General features: G+C 38.5%; 1 long non-coding RNA gene across 1 annotated transcript; it reads right to left on the reverse strand.

Moving 5' to 3' along the window:
* Positions 1-646: 646 nt before the first annotated feature.
* On the reverse strand, positions 647-25,946 carry LOC134759747 (uncharacterized). The gene is made up of 4 exons (XR_010136457.1): positions 25,730-25,946; positions 23,512-23,591; positions 16,897-16,945; positions 647-2,865 (listed from the first exon to the last, which is right to left on the reverse strand). It is a non-coding gene; the product is annotated as an uncharacterized LOC134759747 (long non-coding RNA).
* Positions 25,947-26,322: the final 376 nt, after the last annotated feature.

The raw sequence follows: 26,322 nt of genomic DNA on the forward strand, positions 1-26,322 counted from the left end.
TGCCTCCTGGGCTCAAGCAATTCTTCCGCCTCAGCCTCCCGAGTAGCTGGGATTACAGGCCCACGTCACCACGTCCCACTAATTTTTGTATTTTTAATAGAGACAGGGTTTTGTCATATTGGCCAGGCTGGTCTCGAATTCCTGACCTTAAGTGATCTGCCCCCGTCAGCCTCCCAAAATGTTGGGATTACAGGCGTGAGCCACTGCACCAGACCAACTTTTTTTTTTAATGCCAAAGAAAATACATGCAGGCAAGCAAAAACATTGGACTAGAGTTAATGTTAAGCTTAGGATGTCTGCCTTCTGGAAGACTTGTCAGTTAATAATATGCTGTTAGAGATCCTTAAAATGAGCCTTTTCAAGAGGGTTAGCATAGTTATGATATGAGCCAGTTAGAAATTGTTTAAGACAAAAGGTCATCAAATGGGACTATCAGAACTGAATTTACAACAGAATTAACTTTTTTTCACTGAGGTTACCTCTGGTCATCCCCCAAAAATGTGACTTTATAAATACATGTGGGTGTTCTAGCTCTGAAGATTATTACTAGACAGCTCTGTTTTGTACTACTAATCTTTTGTTAACTCTAAAACTTACCTGTTTGTTACTCAACAGACAAAATAAATATACACTGCCAATGGGGTAGTTTGTAGTGACCCAAAAGGATTTATTGATCTCTGATATGTTTGTTCTATAAGTGTTTCAAGTTTATATACTGATGGTATACAGCATACTAACTTCATTTTAAAGACCAGAAAATATGTTCAGACTGTAGGTAAAATTTTCCATAAAATTGTACCTTTAAAGACATTGATAAGTAAGCATTGGTAAAATTACAGATAAGTGAAATTAAAATTATGAACCTACTTAGGCACTGCTTGTGTTTCTATTTGTCATCCTAAAGTACATAAAAAATCACCCCCCAAAAATCCAATAAAAATTTAAGTATAATTATTGAAACAAAAGTTTTCTTTTTGTCTAACTAGAAAGAATAGGGGCACACTGAATCAACTCGGTTCTTTTTTTAATTTTTCTCTATTGTGTTGCTCTTTTCAAAGTCATTAATTTCTGATCTTAATTATTGCATTCCTTTTTCTTTGCTATGGTATTTTATTTGTTCCTTCCCGCTCAGCCCCGCCGGCCCCCCACCAGGTCCTTACTGTGAAACCAGACCATTAACTCGAGGCCTTTCTTCTTGTCAAGTGTAAACATTTAATGATATAAATTTCCCCCTATGCACTGCTTTACCCGCATCTCCCAAATTCTTATATGTGATGTTTCATTTTCATTCAAAACATATTTTAATTTCCCTTGTGACTTTCTTTTTTGCCTATGGGTTGTACAGAAGTGAGTCATTTCATTTCCAAATATTTGGGGGATTTTTCAGACATCTTTTTGCTATTGATTTCCAGTTTGATTCCACTATAGTAACAGAACATTCTTCATATGATTTCAAATTTGTTTGAGGTTTGTTTTATGTCCCAGTATCTTGGTAAATGTCCCATGAGCCCTTGAAAAGAATGTGTATTCTGCTATTGCTGAATAGAGCATTCAATAAATACCAAATTTGTCAAGTTGCTTAACAATGTAGTTCTAGACTACATATTTTACTGATTTTCTGTGCATCTGTTCTATTACTGAGAGAGGAATGCTGCAGTCTCTAAGTGTAGGTTTGTCTATTTTTTCTTTCTGTTCCATCAGTTTTGCTTTATGCATTTTAAAGCTCTGTTGTTAGGTGCATACACATTTAGTCTTTTTATTTCTTCATGATGAATTGGCCCTTTTACACTATATGTGGTGGCTTTTTATTTCTGAAGATATTCTTTGTTCTGGAATTTCCTTTTATCTAATGCTAATAGAGCAACTGTTCTCATGGCGTATACTGTATATTTTTCATCCTTTTACTTTTAATCTGTATACTTTTATATTTAAGGTGAATTTATTATTATAGACAGATTATAGTTGATTCTTGCTTTTTTATCTAATTTGATAATCTGTGTGTTTTAGTTGGTATGTTTAGGTCATTTAAATTAAATACAGCTACTGGTACAGTTGGATTTTAATTTACTCTCTCATATCTTGTTTCTATTTGTTATATTTGTTCTTTGTTCTTTTTCTGATTTTGAATTATTTTTAACGATTCCATTTAATCTCCATTTTGTTTTTTTAATCATTTATGCTTCTTTTAAAAATATTTTAGTGGTTCCCATGCACCTTAAAAACATTTTATTTCATAGAGACAGAGTCTCACTATGTTACCCAGGCTGGTCTCAAATTCCTGGCCTCAAGGGATCCTCCTACCTTGGTATCTCAAAGTGCTTGGGTTACAGGGATGAGCCACCATGCCTGACCCATGCATCTTTAATTAATGACATCTTACCTATAAATAATAATATACTGCTTCTCATATTGTATCAGTCATGATTCAATTGAGAAACAGAACCAATAAAAGATTTGATGTTTGTGAATATAGGTGTGGAAAAATTGTTATGATATTTGCTATAGGGCCGTGATGTTGTTGTAACTGTGGGAGCTGCTTAAAGCAATCTCTGCAGGATGTTGTCATCATGTCTGATGCTGCAGTTTGAAGTACACAGCATGGACAGTTAGGAAGGAGACATGGATGTAGAGGGGAAGACAGCAAAGACAAGATGTATCCCACAGGCATGAGCCCCAGAGGATGGACTGAAATCCATCAGTTCTTGTTGTTTGTATCTTGATGCTGTCATGGAGCTAAGTACACAAACTTGGCCTAGACGGCAGAGACGCTGAAGGAGAGTATTCAGGGAAGGTGGAGCTGTTGCAAAGCCAGCCACTGCTCTTAGCCGATGATATGTGTCAACAGTCAGCAACAGCCTGTGTAACCTACAAGACCAAGAATAGATTAACATTACCAGGGAATAGCAACCTTCTGACTGCCTTCGGAGTCATAACAAACTTCCCAAGTGCAGGCTTCTTATTTCATTTCTGGTACTGAAGACAGTGCCTAACTTGTAGATAATACTCAGTGACTTGAACACCCTAAAATACATCACATCCTGCATTTAACTAAGTGGTTTCGCATACATCATATAACTTGTGAGGTAGCCAGTGCAGGTCCACCCATGTTGCTTTTATACAGGAAGGAATGAACACTCTGAGCAGTTCAGTGATGTGTCCAGGACCAGGAAGGGAAGGGGCAGAGCCAAGGCCAGAATGCAGAACTCATATCTGCTGACTGTTAGGCAAGCAGGGTGATTCTCAAACTCTGTGTACAGCAGAATTATCTACAGATCCATAATTTAATTTAATCAAAACCCACGTTTCATGGATTTACCTAAGAATTACTGAGTTCAAATCTCTGGAGGTGGAGGCCAGGTAATTGTGATATGCACCAAAGTTGAGGACCCCTTTGGCAAGACTTTCAGACAAATTGGAAAGATGACTTGGGGCCACATAGTGGATGACTTGGTCTCTGAGATGGTGGCTTTCAGATGTCGGTGCATAAGAATGACCTGGAGCCCTCCCACAGTCACCACACTCCAGTTTTCCGGGACAAGCCAGAAATCTATATCATAAGAAAAGTGTACCATGTACCACACTAAGTAAACACAGCTCCAAGGAGTTTCTTTCCTTTCGGAAACAGAGGGTTGCTGAATATTTTTTGAGGAAACATTTGTTTGTTTGTTTGAGACAAGGTCTCACACTGTCGCCCAGGCTGAAGTACAGTAGTGAGATCACTGCTCACAGCAGCCTCAACCTTCCAGGCTCAAGTGATCCTCCCACCTCAGCCTCCCACAGAGCTGGAACTACAGGCATGCACCGCATCCAGTTATTATTTTTTTTTTTTAGTTTCTGTGGATATGGGGGTCTCGCTATGCTGCCCAGGCTGGTCTCAAACTCCTGGGCTCAAGTGATCCTCCCGCCTCAGCCTCTCAAAGTGCTGGGATTACAGGTGTGAGCTACCACGCCCAACCTATACACATATTTTATATAATGTTTCCATTCTCCAAATGTCCAAGCATCTATCATAGAATTTCACAGTGTTAAATGCTTCTAGACATTTTAGTTTTCTCTTAATCTTCATTTGTTTAACCATCAACCAGGTGTGGACACTTTTCATTTTTTTTACTGAGGATATAGTCTAGTAATCCAATGGGGAAAAGGGTTCCTCCATAAAAATTACCTTTATCTCCCTTTGGAGAAAGAGCAAACATTATTTTTTTTAATGCTTTGTTTAAAGTGAATTCAATAATAGTCTTTGTGAAGTCACAGAAAGTACCTTAGAGGCCTCAAAACATTTTGATGATTTCTAAATGTTTTTTTTTTCTCTCTCTACAGAGAAATCAGATGTTTATACTCACAAAAAACAATCCTATTATATTATTTTTGTCCTTGGGGTATTTTTCCTTGGAGAGGACACATGTACACTGTACAGGGAAAGCCTCAGAGGGTACCATCTTGCTTTCTCAAGTTCATTTTTTTTTTTTTTAGTGCAGTGGTGTGATCTTGGCTCACTGCAACCTCCACCTCCCTGGTTCAAGCAATTCCTCTGCCTCGACTTCCTGAGTAGCTGGGATTACAGGTGCCCACCACCATGCCTGGCTAATTTTTTTTTTTTTGTATTTTTAGTAGAGACGGGGTTTCACCATGTTGGCCAGACTGGTCTCAAACACCTGACTTCAGGCCATCTGCCCGCCTCCGCCTCCCAAGTACTGGAATTACAGGCATGAGCCACCGCGCCCAGCCTCTCAAGTTCACTTTCTGAGATTCCTAAGGAATTAATAAAATAAAATCCTGGAAAATAGCCTGTGTGTGCCTGAGTATAAGAAGGAATGCACACGCATGTGCATATGGAGACACAGATAGAATTCCAACAACCCTGCGCTGTCTCTCGGTGGGCTCTTGTCACTGTCACACATGTTCAGGAGCTAAGCATGATGCATTCAATGAGAATATGATTAGTCTCGTGCATGAGTCTACAACAATAATGAGCAGCAGACAGAATGACAGTAATAGCAGTTCTTAATTCTCACATTTATAAGAAAGAAGATTGACTAATGAAGCTGTCTGCCAGTGGCTGCATTGTCTGAATTACTATTAGTTTAGAGGGAATTATGTTAAAAATTTTAATAACATGCTGTATAATAATAACAAAGGTTATTCATCACAAAACAAGCATTTTCAGTACCAATGAAAGGCCCCTCCACAGCGGCTGCACTGGTGAATCCAAACGGCCTTTTTCTGTGTGATTGCTCTGCATGGGGTCTTTGGCAACGATGAGGAAACTGGTTAGAGAGAACTAAGTTTGTACACTCACATTTTTCAAATATAGTAATGTAAATATATTTTCCAATCACATTCCATAAGATATGATTCATGAAATCAGACAAAAGTAAATTATCACAGGCAAGAGCAGAGCTTCCTTCCTCAGATTGGGGTTGCCATAATACATCTTTGGAGCCTTCTCTAAACGATACCAGCTTTTAGCTCATAATTTATGCTCTTCTCTGGAGTTTTTCTCTAGAGTGGAAGCCACAAATTTCTTTACTTGTGATTTAAGATATAGTTTTTCAATTAAATGGCAGGCTTCTACCACCACCAAAAGAAATGGTAATTCAATCCACCCTAAACACTCTCATTTCTAAAAATGCTCTAAAAGCTTTGGGTAAGATTAGCCCAGTTCCTGAGGTGAAAGCTTAACTTTGTTTCATACCTGTTTAAAAACTGGTAAAAAGTCATATAGATATACTCTACAAGAAAAGTATTATGAAGAGACCCAGTGAGGAATGCTCAACAATGGAGTTATAGGGGAAGATGTGTAGTTGTTTAACCCTTTATCTAAGATGTGGTCTGTAGCATGTTTGGGCTTATGCTGTTTGGTTGCAAACTCAGGCATTGAAGAAAGAGGCTGTAATTTATTAAAGCCCAATAACCCCAACCCATGATGTATTAGTTTCCTGGGGCTTCGCTAACAAAGTACCACAAAATGGGTGGCTTAAATAACAAAACTGTATTTCCTCACAACGCTGGATACCAGAAGTTCAAAGTGCCGGAGGGCTGGTTCCTTCTGAAGGCTTTGAGGGAGAATCCGCTCCATGCCTCTCCCCGAGCCTTTGACATTGTTTGGCTTGTAGATGGTTTTTCCTCTATCTCTTCACATTGTATTCCCTCTATATGTGTCTGTCTCTGGGCCCAAATTTCCCCTTCTTATGAGGACACAGTCATATTGGATTAGAGATCACTCTGATGACCTCATCTTAACTTGATCATCTGCACAGATCCTATTTCCAAAGAAAGTCATATTTACACATCATGAGGGTTAGGACTTCAAACTCTTTGGGGGGGCAAAATTCAACACATAACATATGCTGATGATCTTGTAGTTTACAGATGGTGCTGTAACCTTCTGTTTATTTTTTATTGAAAAACACATGACAAAACGTATTGTCTTAATGATTTTTAAATGTACAGTACAGTAGTCTTAACTACTAATGTATATTGTTGTGCAGTTACTCTCCAGAACTTTTTCATCTCTTGTAAAACTGAAACTCTGTACCTACTAAACAATTCCCCTTTTCCCTCTCCACCCAGCAATCGCTGCTCCACTTTTTGTTTCTAAAAGTTTGACTGATTTAGATACCTCATAGAGGTGGAATCACGCAGTATTTGCCTTTTTTTGTGACTGGCTTATTTCACTTAGCATAATGTCCTCAAGGTTCATTCATTCATGTTGTCCCATGTTTAAGAATTTCTTTCTTTTTTAAGATTAAATAATTTTCCATTGTATGTTTATACCATGGGCATACAATCAACGGGCATTTAGGTTGCTTCCACCTCTTGGCTACTGGGAATAATGCTGCAATGAATATGGGTGAGCAAATATCTCTTTCAGATAATATTTTCAGTTCTTTAAAATGTATACTCAGAAGTGAACTGCTGAAAGTTATGAAAATTCTTCATCATACTGCTTCCCATAGTGACCACACCATGTTACATTCCTGTTAACAGTGCAAAAGGGTTCCAATTTCTTCACAACCTTGTCAATAGTTGTTATTTTCTATTTTCCTGACGGTAGCCATCCTAACAGGTGTGAGGTGCTATCTCCTTGCAGTATTCACTTGCACTTCCAGAATGGTTAGTAATGCTGAACATCTTTTCATATGGTTGTTGGCTCTTTGTATGTCTTTTTTTGAGAAATGTTTATTCAAGTTCTTTGCCCATTATTTAATTGGGTTGTTTGCTTGTTTGTTGTTGAATTGTAGGAGTTCTTTATATAGTCTGGCTATTAACCCCTTATCAGATGTATGGTTTGCAAACATTTTCTCTCATTCCATAGGTTACCTTTTCACTATGTTGATTGTTTCTTTTAACATGCAGAACATTTTTAAGTTTGATATGGTCCAATTTGTCTATTTTTGCTTTTGTTGCCTGTGCATTTGGTATAATTACCATAAAATCATATCCAAGTTCAATGCCATAGAGATTTTCCCCCATGTTTTCTCTTAGAAGGTTTGTATTTTCAGGTCTTACATTTAGGTCTTTACAGGACTTCCCACACTATGTTGAATAGAAGTGGCAAGAATGGGCATCATATGACAAATATCTGCCCAATCCCTGCAGCCCCCACCCCTGGAAACCACCATTCTATTCTCTATCTCTATGAGTTTGACATTTTTAAGTTCTACATATAAGTGAGATCGTGTGGTATTTGTCTTTCTGTGTCTGGTTTATTTCACTTAGTATAATGTACTCCAGATTATCGCAGATGACAGGATTTCCTGACTGGACAGAATTTGCTTCTTTTTTCAAGACTAAATTACTACTCCCATTGTGTATATATGATACATTTGCTTTATTCTCTCATTTGATGATGGACACTTAGGTTGATTCCAGCCCTTGGCTATTGTGAATAACATGCTGCACTGAACATGGGTGTGCATACACCTTTTTGAGATCCTGATTTCAGTTCCTTTGGCTATATACCAAAAAGTCGGACTGCTGAATTATATGGTATTTCCATTTTTAATTTTTTGAGAATTCTTCATACTGGTCTCCATAATTTCTGTACTAAAATTCTCACCAACGTAACAGGATTCTTTTTTTCTGCATCCTCACCAACACTTACCTTTTATCTTTTTGATAATAGCCATTCTAACTGATGCGAGGTGGTATCTCAATGTAGTTTTAATTTGCATTTCATTAATGGTTAGTGTGATGTTGAGCATTTTTTCAAATACCTGTAGGCCATTTATATGTCTTTTTTTGAGAAATGTCTGTTTAGGTCCTTCGCTCCTACATATATAGATATAGATATAGATATATAGATATATACATATATCTATATATATATCTATTTTTTTTTTTTTGGAGTCTTGCTCTGTTGCCCAGGCTGGAGTGCAGTGGCGTGATCTCGGCTCACTGCAAGCTCCACCTCCCAGGTTCACGCCATTCTCCTGCCTCAGCCTCCCGAACAGCTGGGACTACAGGCGCCTGCCACCATGCCCGGCTAATTTTTTGTACTTTTAGTAGAGACGGGGTTTCATCGTGTTAGCCAGATGGTCTCGATCTCCTGACCTCGGGATCCACCGTCATCAGCCTCCCAAAGTTCTGGGATTACAGGCATGAGCCACCGCGCCTGGCCGGTCCTTTGCTCCTGTTTTTTAATTGGGTTATTTGTTTTCTGGCTATTAAATTGTGTGCTTTTTATGTACTCTGTGTATTAACCTCTTATCTTCATGGTTTGCAAATATTTTCTCCCAATCCGTAGGGCGCCTCTTCACTCTCTGATTGTTTCTTTCACTGTGCAGAAGCATTTTATTTTGATGTTATTCCATTTTTTTTCAGTTAAACAGGAGATATATTGTACAACATGGTGAGTATAGTTAATAACAATGTATTGTATACTTGAAAATTGCTAAGAAAGTAAATTTTCAGTGTTCTCATCACCAAAAATAAGTTTTTGAGGTAATGCATATGTTAATTAGTTTGATTTAGCCATTCCACAATCAGTACATATTTCAAAACATTATGTTGTACACCATGAATATATATAATTTTTGTCAATTGAAAAATAAATAATCTTTTTAAAAAATAAAAATCTATAAAATTTTTTAAAGAGTGGGCATTCTTGCCTGGCTCCTGATCTTAAAAGGGAAAGAATTCAGTTTTTCACCACTGAATATATTAGCTGTAGGCTTGTCATATATGGCCTTTACTATGTTAAAATAATTTCTTTCTATTTCTAGTTTGTTGAGTGTTTTATGATGCAAGTGTGTTTAATTATGTTAAATTCTTTTTCTGTACCAAGTGAGATGATCATATATTTTTTGTCCTTAATGTTGTTAATGTGATATCTTACATTAATTGATTTTCATATGCAAATTATCCTTGCATTCCAGAAATAAATCCCGTTTGGCCATCACATATTATCCTTTTAACATATAGTTGAATTTGGCTTGCTAGTTTTTTTAAGTATTTTTCCATTAATACTCATCAGAGATATTGGCTTGTAGTTTTCTTTCCTTGTATCTTTCTCTGATTTGGATATCAGGATAATGTTTGCCTCATAAAACGAATCAGAAATATTCCCTTCCTTTCAACTTTTTGGAAGAATTGGAGAAAGATTAAAAATTCTTTAAATATTTGGTAAAATTCTCCAGTGAAGATATCAGGCCCTGGTATTTTCTTTATTGAAAGGTTTTTATTTATTTATTTATTTATTATTATTATACTTTAGGTTTTAGGGTACATGTGCCCAATGTGCAGGTTAGTTACATATGTATACATGTGCCATGCTGGTGCGCTGCACCCACTAACTCGTCATCTAGCATTAGGTATATCTCCCAATGCTATCCCTCCCCACTCCCCCCACCCCACAACAGTCCCCAGAGTGCGATGTTCCCCTTCCTGTGTCCATGTGTTCTCACTGTTCAATTCCCACCTATGAGTGAGAATATGAGGTGTTTGGTTTTTTGTTCTTGCGATAGTTTACTGAGAATGATGATTTCCAATTTCATCCATGTCCCTACAAAGGACATGAGCTCATCATTTTTTATGGCTGCATAGTATTCCATGGTGTATATGTGCCACATTTTCTTAATCCAGTCTATCATTGTTGGACATTTGGGTTGGTTCCAAGTCTTTGCTATTGTGAATAATGCCGCAATAAACATACGTGTGCATGTGTCTTTATAGCAGCATGATTTATAGTCCTTTGGGTATATACCCAGTAATGGTATGGCTGGGTCAAATGGAATTTCTAGTTCTAGATCCCTGAGGAATCGCCACACTGACTTCCACAAGGGTTGAACTAGTTTACAGTCCCACCAACAGTGTAAAAGTGTTCCTATTTCTCCACATCCTCTCCAGCACCTGTTTCCTGACTTTTTTAATGATTGCCATTCTAACTGGTGTGAGATGGTATCTCATTGTGGTTTTGATTTGCATTTCTCTGATGGCCAGTGATGGTGAGCATTTTTTCATGTGTTTTTTGGCTGCATAAATGTCTTCTTTTGAGAAGTGTCTGTTCATGTCCTTCGCCCACTTTTTGATGGGGTTGTTTGTTTTTTTCTCGTAAATTTGTTTGAGTTCATTGTAGATTCTGGATATTAGCCCTTTGTCAGATGAGTAGGTTGTGAAAATTTTCTCCCATTTTGTAGGTTGCCTGTTCACTCTGATGGTAGTTTCTTTTGCTGTGCAGAAGCTCTTTAGTTTAATGAGATCCCATTTGTCAATTTTGGCTTTTGTTGCCATTGCTTTTGGTGTTTTAGACATGAAGTCCTTGCCCATGCCTATGTCCTGAATGGTAATGCCTAGCTTTTCTTCTAGGGTTTTTATGGTTTTAGGTCTAACGTTTAAGTCTTTAATCCATCTTGAATTGATTTTTATATAAGGTGTAAGGAAGGGATCCAGTTTCAGCTTTCTACATATGGCTAGCCAGTTTTCCCAGCACCATTTATTAAATAGCACAGTGCCTGGCCAATTTTTTTCTTTTTTATAGGTCCTTGAGGTGTAAAGCTAGGTTGTTAATTGGAGATCTTTCTTCTTTAATGTAAGCATCTGTTGCTATAAACTTTCCTCTTAGTACTGCTTTTGTTGCATCCTGTAAGTTTTGATATGTTATGCATTTATTTTCATTATCCTCAAGATAATTTTATAATTTCCCTTGTGACTTCTCCTTTGACTTCAGTTGTTTAAGGGTGTGTTGTTTGGCTGGGCACAGTGGCTCACACCTGTAAACCCAGCACTTTGGGAGGCCGAGGCGGGTGGATCATGAGGTCAGGAGATCAAGACCATCCTGGCTAACACGGTGAAAAATACAAAAAATACAAAAAATTAGCTGGACGTGGTGGTGGGCACCTGTAGTCCCAGCTACTGGGGAGGCTGAGGCAGGATAATGGTGTGAACCCGGGAGGCGGAGCTTGAAGTGAGCCGAGATCGTGCCACTGCACTCCAGCCTGGGCGACAGAGTGAGACTCCGTCTCAAAAAAAAAAAAGAGCGTGTTGTTTAATTTCCACCTACTTTTGAATTGTTCAATTTTCCTTCTGCTGTTTATTTCTAGCTTCATTCCATTCCATTGTTGTCAGAAAAGATACTTGCTTGGTATGATTTCAATATCCTTAAATTTGTTCCATGGACATGGAGTATGTTCTATGTGCACTTGAGAAGAATGTATGGTCTGCTGTTGTTTGGAGTGTTCTGCAGGTGTCTGTTAGGTCTAATTGGTCTATAGTGTTGTTCAAGTCCTCTGTGTTCATATTGATCCTCTGTCTGGTTGATCTATTCATTATTGAAAATAAGGCATTGAAATCTTCTAATATTATTGTGTTCCTGTCTATTTCTCCTTTGAATTCTACCATTGTTTGCTTCATATATGTCTGTGTTCTGATGTTAGGTGAATATTTATAATTGCATCTTATTTAATTGATCCTGTTGTCATGTATTGTTTTTCCTTGTCCCTTGTGAAAAGTTTTAGAATTATATTCTATTTCATCTGATATAAACATCACAACCTCTGCTCTCTTTTGGTTACCATTTGTATGGAATATCTATTTCCATTTTGTCACATTCAGTCTGTGTGTGTCCTTACAGCTAAAGTGAGTCTTTGTAGACAGCATACAGTTGGATCTTGTTTCTTTTTCAATCCATTCAGCCATTCTGTGTCTTTTGATTGGAGTGTTTAATTCAACTACATTTAAAGTAATTACTGATAGGAAAGAACTTACTCTTACAATCTCCTGCTGTCTTCTCTTGTGATTTTTTTCAGTGACATGTTTGTATTTCCATCTCTTTTTTGTGCATCTTATTAAGATATTTTCTTTGTAGTTACCATAGAGATTACATTAAACATTTTATAGTGAACTTGATGAACTTACATGAACTTATAATTATGAACTTAACTTCAATCACACACAAAACTTTACTTCTTTACATGTTACCCTACACACACTTTATGTTCTCGGTGCTATCAATTACATTTTTAACTTTATGTATCAATGTATATAGATTTATAGTTATAGTTATTTTCATGCTTTTATATTTTTAACTGCACCAGAATTAAAAATTATGTATGCACCACCATCATAGTATTAGAGGATTCTGTGTTTGCTTAAATATTTACCTTCAGCAAAGAGCTTCATATTTTCATATGATTTCATGTTGCTAGCTAATCTCTTCATTTCATGTTGAAACTCCCTTTAGCTATTCTTCTAAGCCTAATCTAGTGGTGATGAAGTCCCTCAGCTTTCGTTTATTTGGGAAGGTCTGTTTATTTTTGAAGGATAGTTTTACAAGATGTAGTATTTTTGCTAGGCAAGATTTTTTTTTTTCTTTCAATACTTTGAATATATCATCCCACTCCCTTCTGACCTGTAATGTTTCTGGTGAGAAATCCACTGATAATCTTATGGAAACTCCCTTGTACATGATGAGTCTGTTTTCTCTTGGTGTTTTCAAGAATCTCTCTTTGACTTTTGCTTTTGACCAGTTGGTTATTGTGTGTCTTGGTGTGAGACTCTGAGTTCAACTTAATTGGAGTCCTTTGTGATTCCTGAATTTGGATATCCATTTTCTTTCTTAGTTGAGTGGTTTTAAGCCATTATTTCTTCAAATAAACTCTCTTCCCTTTCTTGTTCCCTTCTCCTTCTGGAACTCTCATAATGCCTGTATTGGTCCACTCAGTGGTACCCCATAAATCCCACAGACTTTCTTTATTTTCCATCATTCTCTTTGCTATTTGATCCTCTAATTCAATAACTTCAAATGACCTGTCTTTGAGTTCACTGATTCCTTCTTCTGATTGATCACATCTGCTGTTAAATGCTTATAGTGAATATTTCAATTCTGTTACTGCATTATTCAGCTCCATAACTTCTGTTTGGCCTTTATTCTGGTTTCTGTCTCTGTTGATATTCTACGTTAGTTCATGCATTGTTTTCCAGTTGTTTTTTTGTTTGTTTGTTTGTTTTTTGTTATTTTGAGATGGAATCTGGCTCTGTTACCCAGGCTGGAATGCAGTGGCATAATCTCGGCTCACTGAAAACTCCGCCTCCTGGGTTCACGCCATTCTCCTGCCTCAACCTCCCGAGTAGCTGGGACTACAGGCGCCCGCCACAATGTCCAGCTAATTTTTTGTATTTTTTAGCAGAGACAGGGTTTCACTGTGTTAGCCAGGATGGTCTTGATCTCCTGACCTCACGATCGACCCACCTCAGCCTCCCAAAGTGCTGGGATTACAGGCGTGAGCCACTGTGCCTTGTTGTTGTTTTTTTTTTTTTCTTTTTGAGATGGAGTTTTGCTCTTGTTGCGTTTTCTTTTTTCTTTTTCTTTTTGAGATGGAGTTTTGCTCTTGTTGCCTAGGCTGGGATGTAATGGCGTGATCTCAGTTCACTGCAACCTCCAACCTCCACCTCCTGAGTTCAAGCTATTCCCTTGCCTCTGTCTCTTGAGTAGCCAGGACTACAGGCACCTGCCACCACGCCCAGCTAATTTTTGTATTTTTAGTAGAGATGGGGTTTCATCATGTTGGTCAGGCTGGTCTTGAACTCCTGACCTCAGGTGATCCACCCACTTCAGTCTCCCAAAGTGATGGGATTACAGGTGTGAGCCACCATGCCCAGCCTTCCTTTTTGTTTAGTTATATTTCTGTGTTCTCTTGTAATGCATTGAGCTTCTTTAAGATGATTATTTTGAATTCTTTGTCAAGTAATTCACAAATATCCATTTTTAAGATTTTTTTTTTCTGGAGATTTATTTTATTCCTTTGATTGAGTCATGTTTCTATGTTTTTCCATGTGTCTTGTTATTTTTTGCTGTGATGTGTGCATTTAAATATACAGCCACCTCTTCCAATCTTCATAAACTGCCTTCATACAAGGGAAGAGCTTCACCAATCAGCCTGTTTAGAGATTCTGGGGTCCTCTAAAATCTTTTCTGGGGATACATCTTTTCTGAGCTTATGTGTCTAATTTCCCAGTTAGACAGATTTGCAGTTTCTTTTTCAGGAGCTTCTAATCTCTTGCTGACACTGATGTCTGTCTGCAGTACTAGAAATTCTCTGATGTAATATGCAAGCTGCTGAATACTCTTTTGTTTTCTGTGACCATAGGCATCTGAAGCATGCAGGTTCTGTCAATGCTCCAAGTCAGGTAAGACAGAAGTCTGTTTGTAGGGCAGCCCCCTGAAAAAAAAAAAATACACTGAATTGCTAGATGCATGTTCCACTCTTCTCTTTCTTCCAAATGAGTAGCCATGAGCTGGGCATTTTCTCCCAGTCACTCCAAGCTGTACCAGCTCTTCCATGGTGATAAGGTTCTCTCTGGTGCCGCATCAAACTGCTGAGCAACCTTTTCTTCTCAGCAGTCCCGAGACATCCATACCATGCTGGTTCCTCATCACTGCTTCAAGCCAGGTGAGAGGGAAGCCAGTCCCTGAGCAGCCCCCTGAAAAGCTAGAACATTAAACATATGTTCTACTCTTCTCTTTCCCTCTCAAAGGAAAAGGCATGAGCTGGCCTTTTTCTCCTGATTTTGCTGTGTTGTGCCAGCTTGGGGGAGCTACTAAGGTTGAAATAAAATGACCTCTCTTACTCATTATAATGTGGCTGTTCCTGGCTTTGAGCTTGCCTGAGGTGCAATGATTTCTTAACTAGTTTCTGGAGTTCTCAAAAAGGCTTATTGTTGTCAAGTCAGTTTATCTGTGAGTGAATGAAGCCTGGGGCTTCCTAGTCTATCAATTTACTGACATCACTCTCTACTTTCTGTTTATTTCTTAACAAATTCCCAGATACTTCCTCTGGGCCCTAAAGCACCGAATCCATTTAATCCCATCACTTATTCATTATAAGGAGGAAAGCAAAGAGACCATGTTCTACAAGTCATTTCTGGCACTTTATTTTGCATCCACTCCAATATAATAAGTTCATAGTGAGCAGTGGTGGAGTAAAAACTTTAAAAGATGGAGAGAAAAATCTCTGTGTTAATGAGAGTTGTTCCAATTGACTGTGTTAAAAAAGAACACTGACTTTAGAATCAGACAAATAGCAGACTAGCTATCCCAGCTTGACTACTCAGTATGGATTATGGAGAAATTGGAATTCCCTGAGCCTTAATTTCTTCAGTAAATAATGCTACCTTCACATAAAGTTGATATGAGTGTTCAATAATGAATGCAGTTTCTAGCCTAGAACACAGAACACAGTAGGCATTCACAGTAGGCACTCTCCTCCTCCTCCAATTAGCCAAATTAGATGAAAACTATTATAGCAAGGAATAAATCATGTGAATAAGTTCAGTATATACCATATACCTATGGAAAAAATATTGTATAATCTAAAGACAAAATTTATATGTGCCTAAACTTTCAAATGATGTCTAGTACCTACTTTACATTTTTATAAACCAGGTTCCCCATGCCAAGTAATTTGGTTGTTTGTTCTATGCCAACTAAATAGCACAGTGAATTAGTTAGGTTTTTTTGTTGGTTTTTTTTTTTTTGCTTCTCACTAGAAAAGTATTTTAGAATATAAAGCCTGAAAAGAAAGGCCAGATATTTGTAACTGACTAAGCAATACCTGGGCGGTTAAATAGGTACATTGAGGGATGTTGGCCAGAAAGGCTTCAAACGCATACCAAGAGAAAACAAACAAACATAGGTGACATTTTGATATCACCATCAGCTTTACTTTAATAAGTAATAATAAAAGACATGAAGACATTGACATGTCTCTATAAATGTACACAATGCCAAAAGAGTTGGACATTATTTATTAGACTTGAACATTAAAAATGTGTAAAGTAAATTTGTGTATTGATTCAATCTACCATTGACTTTCAATATGATTTTAAAATCTCAAAGAAATATTTACAATTTGAATAATTAATAAAATTCACCCTTCAGATCCTGATAGTCATTTAAAGTACCATTAGCAGTACCTGTCTACTCACTCCTACCAATTAAGTCGCAAAAAATAAGCCAGAGTCTAAATACCCAGGATTTTTAAAAACTCACCTCAAAATAAATCATCTCATTAAGGCTTTGCACTGCCTATTAAAGGCAGTAATGTAGATATTCAGCAGCAAATGTAGCATGGAGAAAGGGCTGAGTCTGACTATACAGTAAAAACCTGTTATTAGAAAACTCTGCAATCAGCTCTCTTCATTAAAGATCTGCTGGCTGATGGACTAAACACACAAAAGCAAACAGGTTTTACAGGACTTAGTGCCAAATTAATGACAGTTTATATTGCAATTTATTTTGCCCTAGATAACTTCCTTTGTAAAGATGTCAGAGAAAAGGGAGAAGGCAGTATTAACAGACAAATTACAAAATGTGTTACAAATAACATACAAATATGTGCAAAAGTTCTTTCATTTATTTGTTTATTCACCTTTATGCAACAATTATTGAGCACTTACTATGTGCCAGGAAAGACTTCACAGGACAAGATCTCATGGACAATATATCCTAGTGGGCAAGACAGAAAATAACAGATAAGTAAATATATAAAATAATTTTAAATAGTGATATATGCTATGAAGAAGATAATCTTATGTCACTGTCCTATCTTGGTAATTTAGCAGTCTCAAACTTTATGAAGCAGGTATAAAGAAAGGTTAACTTACGTGCTTTCATCTGTATCATTACATTAAATGATTGAACCAAGAAAAAGCCTCCCTCAGTTGGCTTCTTCGCAAAAGTGACCACATCCTCCTTTCATGGAAACCATTGGACTCACTCACTGACAGGATTTGATTTATCCTTCATGAATGTTGAAAATAAAATTACAGTTTTTTTGAAGTTTCGGAAACAAAAAAGAATTTATTCAAGAAATACTGCCTATGATAAAAAGAGCTCATTTGCACCATTTCTACCTGATTCTGAGTAGGCTAGTTAATGTTTTAGAAATTGCATTTGGGACTCAAGCAAAGCCTTTTGAAATTTAATGTTCTATATATTCATAAAAACATAATCAGATGTGTATTTTTATTAAAAGTGCCTCTCATGGTTTTCATTTATGGTAAACGGCAATATGAAAGGACATAAAGAATACAAATTGATACAAATTCTCCCTCAAAAAAAAAAAAAGATTTTAGGATCCCTTTCCTCCTGCAACACAAGTAGTTTCTGATGAGATTTGATTGACACTATGAGGTCTATGCACCTGGGCTGATATTCGTGTCTGTTTTTGCAATTAGAATATGTATTAGTGCTGACAAGCCTGGAAATTCTTCAGCACTTTAAAAGAAGGAAAATTTTAGTCCTGCAAAAAACCTAATTATAATAAACAAAAAAATTATAGCTCTGATCATAGTAACCAGGTTGCAAACTCCTACCAAATAGTAGGAGTTTCAAACAACCTTCATTTAAGTTATTGTATTCACTTCACAGAGGAAAGAAATAGGGCAATTGAGCATTAAACAGTGTTGCAAATATGACTGGAAAACCTCCACCTGATTCAAGGGAAGTGTCTGTCCTCTGTGAAACGGGAAGATTGGTCAGGGGCCTATCCCCCTCTCGGAGGTAAATGAGGCCAAGTATTAATATTATTCTAAGTAGGTGGAGGTCTTACTATATTAGTCAGAGAAATTCTAAAAATTAGGTTTATGCTTTAATGAGCTGCAGAAGGTTTGACTTTTTTAATGCTTCAACTGATCTGAATTCCTAACTCACAATACAGAATGGTCTTATGAAATGTCCCTATTCATAAAAGGTGCATATTTCAATTTCTAGACAATTCATTAGACATTCTTCTCTGTTTAATCCATAAAAATAAAGCCTATTTCATCACGATTTGAATAATTCTGCAAGGGACGATGAGGCATCCCAGAGCTGGCTGCTTGCATTTGTCATTTTCATGAATTTGTAAATAAACTACTGTCTGAACAACCAGACTTTTATAAGTCTTCAGGGTAGCTGTATTCAAATAATTATACATAGTACTCTGACAGTACATTTCTCTAAAGGAAGTCAGAAAATTGTTCAAAAAGTATTTGGATTCAGCTTCTAGGACGTATTTAAGGTAGCAAACCTGCCCACCACCAGAGTATGAAGTAAAACAAGGCTAAGAGTGATAGAAGCATTTTTTTTTTTCCTTTGAGATGGAGTTTTGCTCTTGTTGCTCAGGCTGGAGTACAATGGCACGAACTTGGCTCACTGCAACCTCCGACTACTGGATTCAAGACATTCTCTCGCCTCAGCCTCCCAAATAGCTGGGATTACAGGTGCCCACCACCATGCCCAGCTAATTTTTGTATTTTTGGTAGAGACAGGATTTCATCATGTTGGCCAGGCTGGTCTCAAACTCCTGACCTCAGGTGATCCACTTGCCTTGGCCTCCCAAAGTGCTGGGATTACAAGTGTAAGCCACCACACCCTGCCAATAGAAGCATTTTTTAACATGAGAGTCATTTAAAATTGCATGAGATCCTACCATGTAACAAACACTGCATGCGTGCACTTTATGGGTGCATTCACATATGGCACCTTTTCCAAAGGGCATTCGATTTGGATTCCATGAAATTGAATGTTGCAAACTCATCAAAATGCAACCTTTAGAACTAGTTTTTCCAAATGAAGAAACATCATAATACAATTTTAGAGGCTGATGTGGAAAGGCTGTGTTAAAGACTGAATGCCTGCTCTCTGACACATGCATCTTTTCAAGGCTTCCCGAAGGCACTGCAGACTTTGCAGCTTTATTGGCAGTGATTCCTTCCTTTGGAATGCCTGTTCCCATGCACACACACTCTTGCTGCAGCCACATCATATTTAAAATCTGCCCTGATCCTCCTGGTTGACATCAATGTTGTCACTCCTCTTCATTTTCATAGCATTAAGCCCTATTTTGTACTTAACAAAAAGTAAGTTCGGCACAGAGGGAAGAGAATTGGGCCTCTTTTGTTCATATCCCATCTCTGGAGCTAAGCATGGTGACAGGTACACAGAAATCTCTCATCTGGTATTTTGAATACATTATAACATTTTCCCAGTCTTCAACATATTGTCTTAGCACTGGTGGGGGAAAAAATGCTGCAAAGGCCATACTTTTCCAACCTAAATCTTCCCCAGGACTGGCACAGTGAGTGGCACATAGTAGGGGTATTAGTCCCTGTGGCTGCTTAACAAAGTGTCACAGCTGGGCTGCTTAAAGTAACAGGAATTTATACTTTCATAGTTCTAGAGGCCAGAATTCCAAAATCAATGTGTTGGCAAGACCACACTTTTCCTGGAGTCTATGGGGGAGGACTGGTTCTTTGCCCCTCCCATCTTCTGTTGGCGTCCCTAACTTGTGGCTGCATTACTGCGGTCTCTGCCTCCACGGGCACTTAAGTTCCTCCTCTCCTTTCTGTGCTTTCTCCCTTTGCCTCTCTGTTATCAGGACACTTGTGATCGTAATTCAAGGCCACCTGAATAAAGAAGGTTCATCCCTTCATGTCAAGATCCCCAGCTTAATCACATCTACAAAGACTCTTTTGCCAAACAAGGGAACACTTCCCAGTCCCAGGGATTAACATCTGAGATCTTTGGATGACCATCTCTCAATCTACTACGGTAGGCATGGAGTAAGTACACGGAGTTTTACCAGCACAAGCACAGTGATACATGATCTGTTGGTTGATTCCATATATCTTGTTTTTAATGCTGTTTGCCAAAAAATATCAAAAGACCACAGCTCTTCTGCAAGGCAGTCATTTAAGCAGAGAAATAAATCCACTGTAGCGGTGTTATTTCTCACTGTTGTTTTCTTAGCTGAGTGGCTGGTTTCTTAAGCATAGACACAGCATCCGATGAACCCTAGAATTTCTGTTGCATTTGCAATCATCTCTCCAGTCACCTGGGTCCTTCTGCACTCGCTCCCTGCTCTGACTTATGTGGCACCGTTCCACCACGTGGCAGCACTCCGCATCTTCTTTGTGGCACTGACACGATAGGACACTACACATTTCTGACCTTTATTTTCAACAGATTGTTCCCTCACTCAGCGTAAAATTTCCTCCAGCATTCTCATCGCACGGTGAGGGTTCACTGATTTCAATGGTGTATGAAAATGCAGCTCTGGGCTGGGCGCGATCCAAGCACTTTGGGAGGCTGAGACGGGTAGATCACGAGTTCAGGAGATCGAGACCATCCTGGCTAACACGGTGAAACCCCGTCTCTACTAAAAATACAAAAAATTAGCAGGGCGTGATGGCGGGCGACTGCAGTCCCAGCTACTCAGGAGGCTGAGGCAGGCGAATGGCCTGAACTCAGGAGGCAGAGCTTGCAGGGAGCCGAGATCGCGCCACTGCACTCCAGCCTGGGCGACATATCGAGACTTTGTCTCAAAAAACAAAAACAACAACAACAAAAAAAAATGCTCTGTTGTATTCGGCGTCAGAGAAAGAAGCAGATGGCTAAACTGGCCTGTGCTGGGATCCCTGCACTAAAAGCCAGATGGTGTGGATTTCAGTCAGATCTTTCATAACCAACAAATTTGAGAAACAGATGAGGCAGGGCCGAGAACTACTAATTTTTTCATTTTATAAATAAGCACCATTAAGCTTTTCTTCTATAAAGCCTCTTGATCTAACCACTAACTAAGCTATTTGTCTGAAATCCTCAAGTCAATGTAGTAAATAAGCATTTACTAAATTTAAATTTAATAAAATAAGTATTTTTTTTCCTCTTTTGGCCAATTTAGTTCCTTAGAAGTTGGGTTAACAGGAGCCAACTTCACCACCGTCAAAACATATGTTTGCTTTTATATAAGTAGAGGCATGCTGTTACTTCTTTTTAAAAATAGTTGAGGCCAGGTGCAGTGGCTCACGCCTGTAATCCTAGCACTTTGGGAGGCTGAGGCGGGTGGGTCACGAGGTCAAGAGATTGAGACCATCCTGGCCAACATGGTGAAACCCCGTCTCTACTAAAATTACAAAAATTAGCTGGGTGTGGTGGTGCAGGTGTGTAGTCCCAGCTACTCAGGAGGCTGTGGCAGGAGAATCTCTTGAATCCAAGGAGGCGGAGGTTGCAGTGAGCTGAGATTGCGCCACTGCACTCCAGCTTGGCAACAGAGCAAGACTCTGGCTCAAAAAAAAAAAAAAAAGTTTAGTGTAGAAAACAGTACTTTCAGATTGGGCTACCAGTGTACCATGCATAAACGAAAAGTGTCCTGTGTCATTAAACAAATGCATTTAAAAAAAGAATTTTTTTTACAGGTCCACAAACAAGTTTGAAATTAGAAGGAAATTGTGAGCATTCAAATAATAAAGTGGCTTAATGCAATCCAAATCAGCTGAAGTGTTCAATTACAGAGTATATAGTAAAAATGTAGATCCATCTTCTCTCAGGGCAAGCTGTCATCCCATGTCACAGCATGCACTATACACCCTCTTCTTTTCTCTTACTAATATCTTTAAAGCTGCACTTGCACCCTTACCCTCACACCACCCTTCCCTACTTGCATACTTTTTTTTTTTGAGACGGAGTCTTGCTCTGTTGCCCAGGCTAGAGTGCAGTGGCACGATCTCCTCTCACTGTAAGCTCTGCCCCCCGGGTTCATGCCATTCTCCTGCCTCAGCCTCCCGAGTAGCTGGGACTACAGGCGCCTGTGACCACGCCTGGCTAATTTTTTTGTATTTTTAGTTGAGACGGGGTTTCACCATGTTAGCCAGGATGGTCGCGATCTCCTGACCTCGTGATCCGCCCACCTCAGCCTCCCAAAGTGCTGGGATTACAGGCGTGAGCCACCGCACCCGGTCTGCATGCATTTTTAAACTTCATTCAACTTTTTAAATTCTTTTTAAATTTTATTTTTTAATTGACAAATGATACTAGAGGCAATGGTAACCATGAATTCTGAAAGAGATGACTGTTTTATTAAGAGCTTTTATTATTTTATTTTTGATCAACATAAAATAATTGTACATCTCTATGGGTTACATAGCGATGTTTTGATACATACAATGCAACCTTACTGAATTGTTTATCAGATCTAACGGATTTTTGGCAGAGTGTTTAAGTTCTTCTATATATAAGATTATGTTGCCAGCAAACAGGGACAATTTGACTTCCACCTTTCCAATTTTAATATGCTGTATTTCTTTTTCTTGCCTAATTACCTGCATAAGTTGTTATTGGATACCCACTAGTTACTAGGCTGTTCGTTCTATGCTAGGTGCTATAAGAATAGAAATATGATTCCTCAGGGATCTAGAACTAGAGATACCATTTGACACAGCCATACCATTACTGGGTATATACCCAAAGGAGTATAAATCATGCTGCTATAAAGACACATGCACACATATGTTTATTGCGGCACTATTCACAATAGCAAAGACTTGGAACCAACCCAAATGTCCAACAATGATAGACTGGATTAAGAAAATGTGGCACATATACACCATGGAATACTATGCAGCCATAAAAAATGATGAGTTCATGTCCTTTGTAGGGACATGGATGAAACTGGAAATCATCATTCTCAGTAAACTATTGCAAGAACACAAAACCAAACACCATATATTCTCACTCATAGGTGGGAATTGAACAATGAGAACACATGGACACAGGAAGGGGAACCTCACACTCTGGGGACTGTTGGGGGTAGGGGGAGGGGAGAGGGATAGCTTTAGGAGATATACCTAATGCTAAATGATGAGTTAATGGGTGCAGCACACCAGCATGGCAGATGTATACACATGTAACTAACCTGCACATTGTGCACCTGTACCCTAAAACATAAAGTATAATAATAATAAAATTTAAAAAAAAGAACAGAAATATGAAAAAAAATAATACCTACCACAAGTAATTTTAGTCCCATCGGCCAGCCCTAAGGCAGAGAACTAGCTATGAGAGATATTGTGAATGGTACTAAGTGGCCAAGGAACACAGAGAACAGAGATGTGAATTCACATTCACAAGGGCTGGAGGAGGAAAGAGGCAACTGGCAGGTATGTGGCAATTCCAGGCCATTTGGTGTTGGTTAGGCTTTGAGTAGACAGATAAGAAAATAAACGGGTTTTCAGTTGGGAGAACCGTATACCCACAGTATGAAGGCAGAAAGACTCAAACGTTGTCTACCAGACAGCTTTCAGACCAGTGTGATCCAGGATACTGGGAGAACTCTCTGAAAAACAAACAAACAAACAAACAAAACCAGCATAAGTCGGATAACGAGGACCAGACTAAGGTTGGAAGTTTATTCATTAGACCCTAGAGACCCATCAAAATGTTTTGAGCAGGGTTATATTAGATGGGTATCAAATACTTCTGGAATCAATTGCTACTGGATTCATTATATTTTAACCACTCCACCACGCCTACCATTAGTTACAACATGAGAAGCTAAACATTATATTCTAGCCAACATTTTATCTCGAGTTTTTGCAGAGAAAGCAGTCTGAGCTGCTGCTTTGCCTCCACTCAGTAGTTTGTGATTAGTCTGAAATGCTCTACTGCACAGAGCAGGGTCAAGCACATTTCATACACTTGTTTAACAAGTAGCACTCAGGAAGTATATTTTATGATCCACTTGATAGTATCATAATGCAAGCCGAAAACAATGACTGAAGATGGCAAGATCAAACTATTTGTAATGGAAGCAAATATAAGTTATCCACTTTTATTATTCAGTCCTCTGTTTGGATGGAACACATGAATATTAAAATGGCTGTGTTTCATTCCTTTTCAAAAGTAGTAAGAGAAGGATAATCATATGCAATAAAGCATTTTCAGCCTGGGTCTTTATGACAGCTCTAAATGCCTGCCACATTTTAAATACCACAGGTGCAAAACAAATGTATAAATAAATTCCCTGTTACAAAATTTTCCATTTATACTGTAGAGAAACAAAATACAGTGTAATGGGGAATTTAATTCTCTGAATAGAAATTATATAATCTAAGCAAGAAAATTCAATAACAGCTTCTACACAGATAACAAAAATCTGCTGAAAGATCCCAAGAGTAATGGAAGACAACTGGAATTTGCATATAAAATTGGATATCACCTTTTCAAAGCCATGTCAATAATTTAGTTCCAATGTTTTCTGCGTGATTCACTAATTTTATAATTATAATTTTTGGCAGAATATGGGCTACTCAAAATGGTCCAAATGCAAAAAGTAGCTTTAAGCAGAACGTGAAGTAATCCACCTGTTTATTATATTTTTATAAATAAATAAATAATAATCACATTTGCCATTATTCATATGCTTTGCAAGTTTAATATTTCTTTGTGTCCTGTAACATGTTCCCTTCAAAGTAATGGAAGATGGAAAATAACAACAATGAAAAGCTGGAACGCGCTCAAAATTTTGACACATCAGCAACACCACCAGTTAAATCCACATACTATGTTAAGATACAGTTTAGTGAACAGTTGTCAGGCAAATCAATTGTGTGAGTGAACCAGCCAATGTGTTCAGCACTCTTATAGCAACTAGTTTAGAATATTTTTTGATTGAGTAACCTGAAGACTCTAGGAGACTGAGAAGTGTGCAGAGACCCAGCCAGTAAAGATCTGGGACAGAAATTAAGAACGTTAGACTCCAGGTTGAGTGTTCGCTCCTCTCTTTATAAAAATTTAGAATCTTGTTCTGATTAGTCCAAACCCACAACTATGCCCTTCTCCCATTTTATCTGTTTTTTCCCCCCTATTTGGGAGTAAATCTTATGGTTTAAATTACTTTGACAGGTAAATGCCAGTCCAGCATCAGCAAACCTGGTGGGTTGCCATAGGCTACTGGCAAAGTGCAACCACCAGGGGCGCCCAAAACCTGTGGAGGCTGAGATTGTGAGTTTGTCAAAAACAAGGACACCCTTAAAGCAAGCACATTGCTGGGTGTGAAGCAGGGGAGGGGGCTTTAAAAAGGCAGTACCTTGGTCGGGCTCGGTGGTTCACACCTGTAATCCCAGCACTTTGGGAGGCCGAGGCGGGCGGATCACAAGGTCAGGAGATTGAGACCATCCTGGCTAACACGGTGAAACCCCGTCTCTACCAAAAATACAAAAAATTAGCCGAGCGTGGTGGCGGGCGCCTGTAGTCCCAGCTACCCAGGAGACTGAGGCAGGAGAATGGCGTGAACCCAGGAGGTGGAGCTTGCAGTGAGCCGAGATCGCGCCACTGCACTCCAGCCTGGGCGATAGAGCGAGACTCCATCTCAAAAAAAAAAAAAAAAAAAAAAAATCCTGTCCTCTATATATTTTCTCTTTTGGGATTCCACGAAGATGACATGCTAGGGCGGGACTGGGTCTCACCTCTCACCTGAAACTGGGAGTTGGAGGTCAATAGTCGTAACCTGGAGGTGCTGGCTGGCAAGGTTTTGGAGCAGGCTCATATAAGGGTGGTTGGAAGGTGCAGTTCTTGAGGGTACGGCTGCTAGAAAAAAAAAACAATAAAATGCAATGCAATATTTGGGACACACTTATACTAATTAACAGTATTTGTCATTTTTCTAAAATCCAAATTTAACTGAGTGTCTTAAATTTTCATTTTCTAAATCTTGCAACCCTACTTGTGGTAGAGTGGTGAGGAGTCACAAAAAAAGGAGGTAAAAAGTCTCCGGGTCTGCTGTGTTGGAGAAACAGAGGTTAATACAGCAAGAGTCTGGGCTGGAAGTGGAGAAGTGGCTGAGATAAGAAGGCCCCTTACCTGACTGCCCTGGATTTTGGGGAATGGATGCTTCACAGTCTGCCCTGGGCATAAGAGTCAAACAACATTCCTATGATAACCTGAAGAGTTCCATTTTTAACATATTGAATTTTGGATGGTGCAATTAATATGTTACACAATTACCACATTGCAGTGTATTGATCGTTTGCACTAATATCTAATTAAATTGTAAGTTCTGGCATTTT

The sequence above is a fragment of the Pongo abelii genome, chromosome 13, assembly GCF_028885655.2.
Source record: "Pongo abelii isolate AG06213 chromosome 13, NHGRI_mPonAbe1-v2.0_pri, whole genome shotgun sequence".
NCBI lineage: Eukaryota > Metazoa > Chordata > Mammalia > Primates > Hominidae > Pongo > Pongo abelii.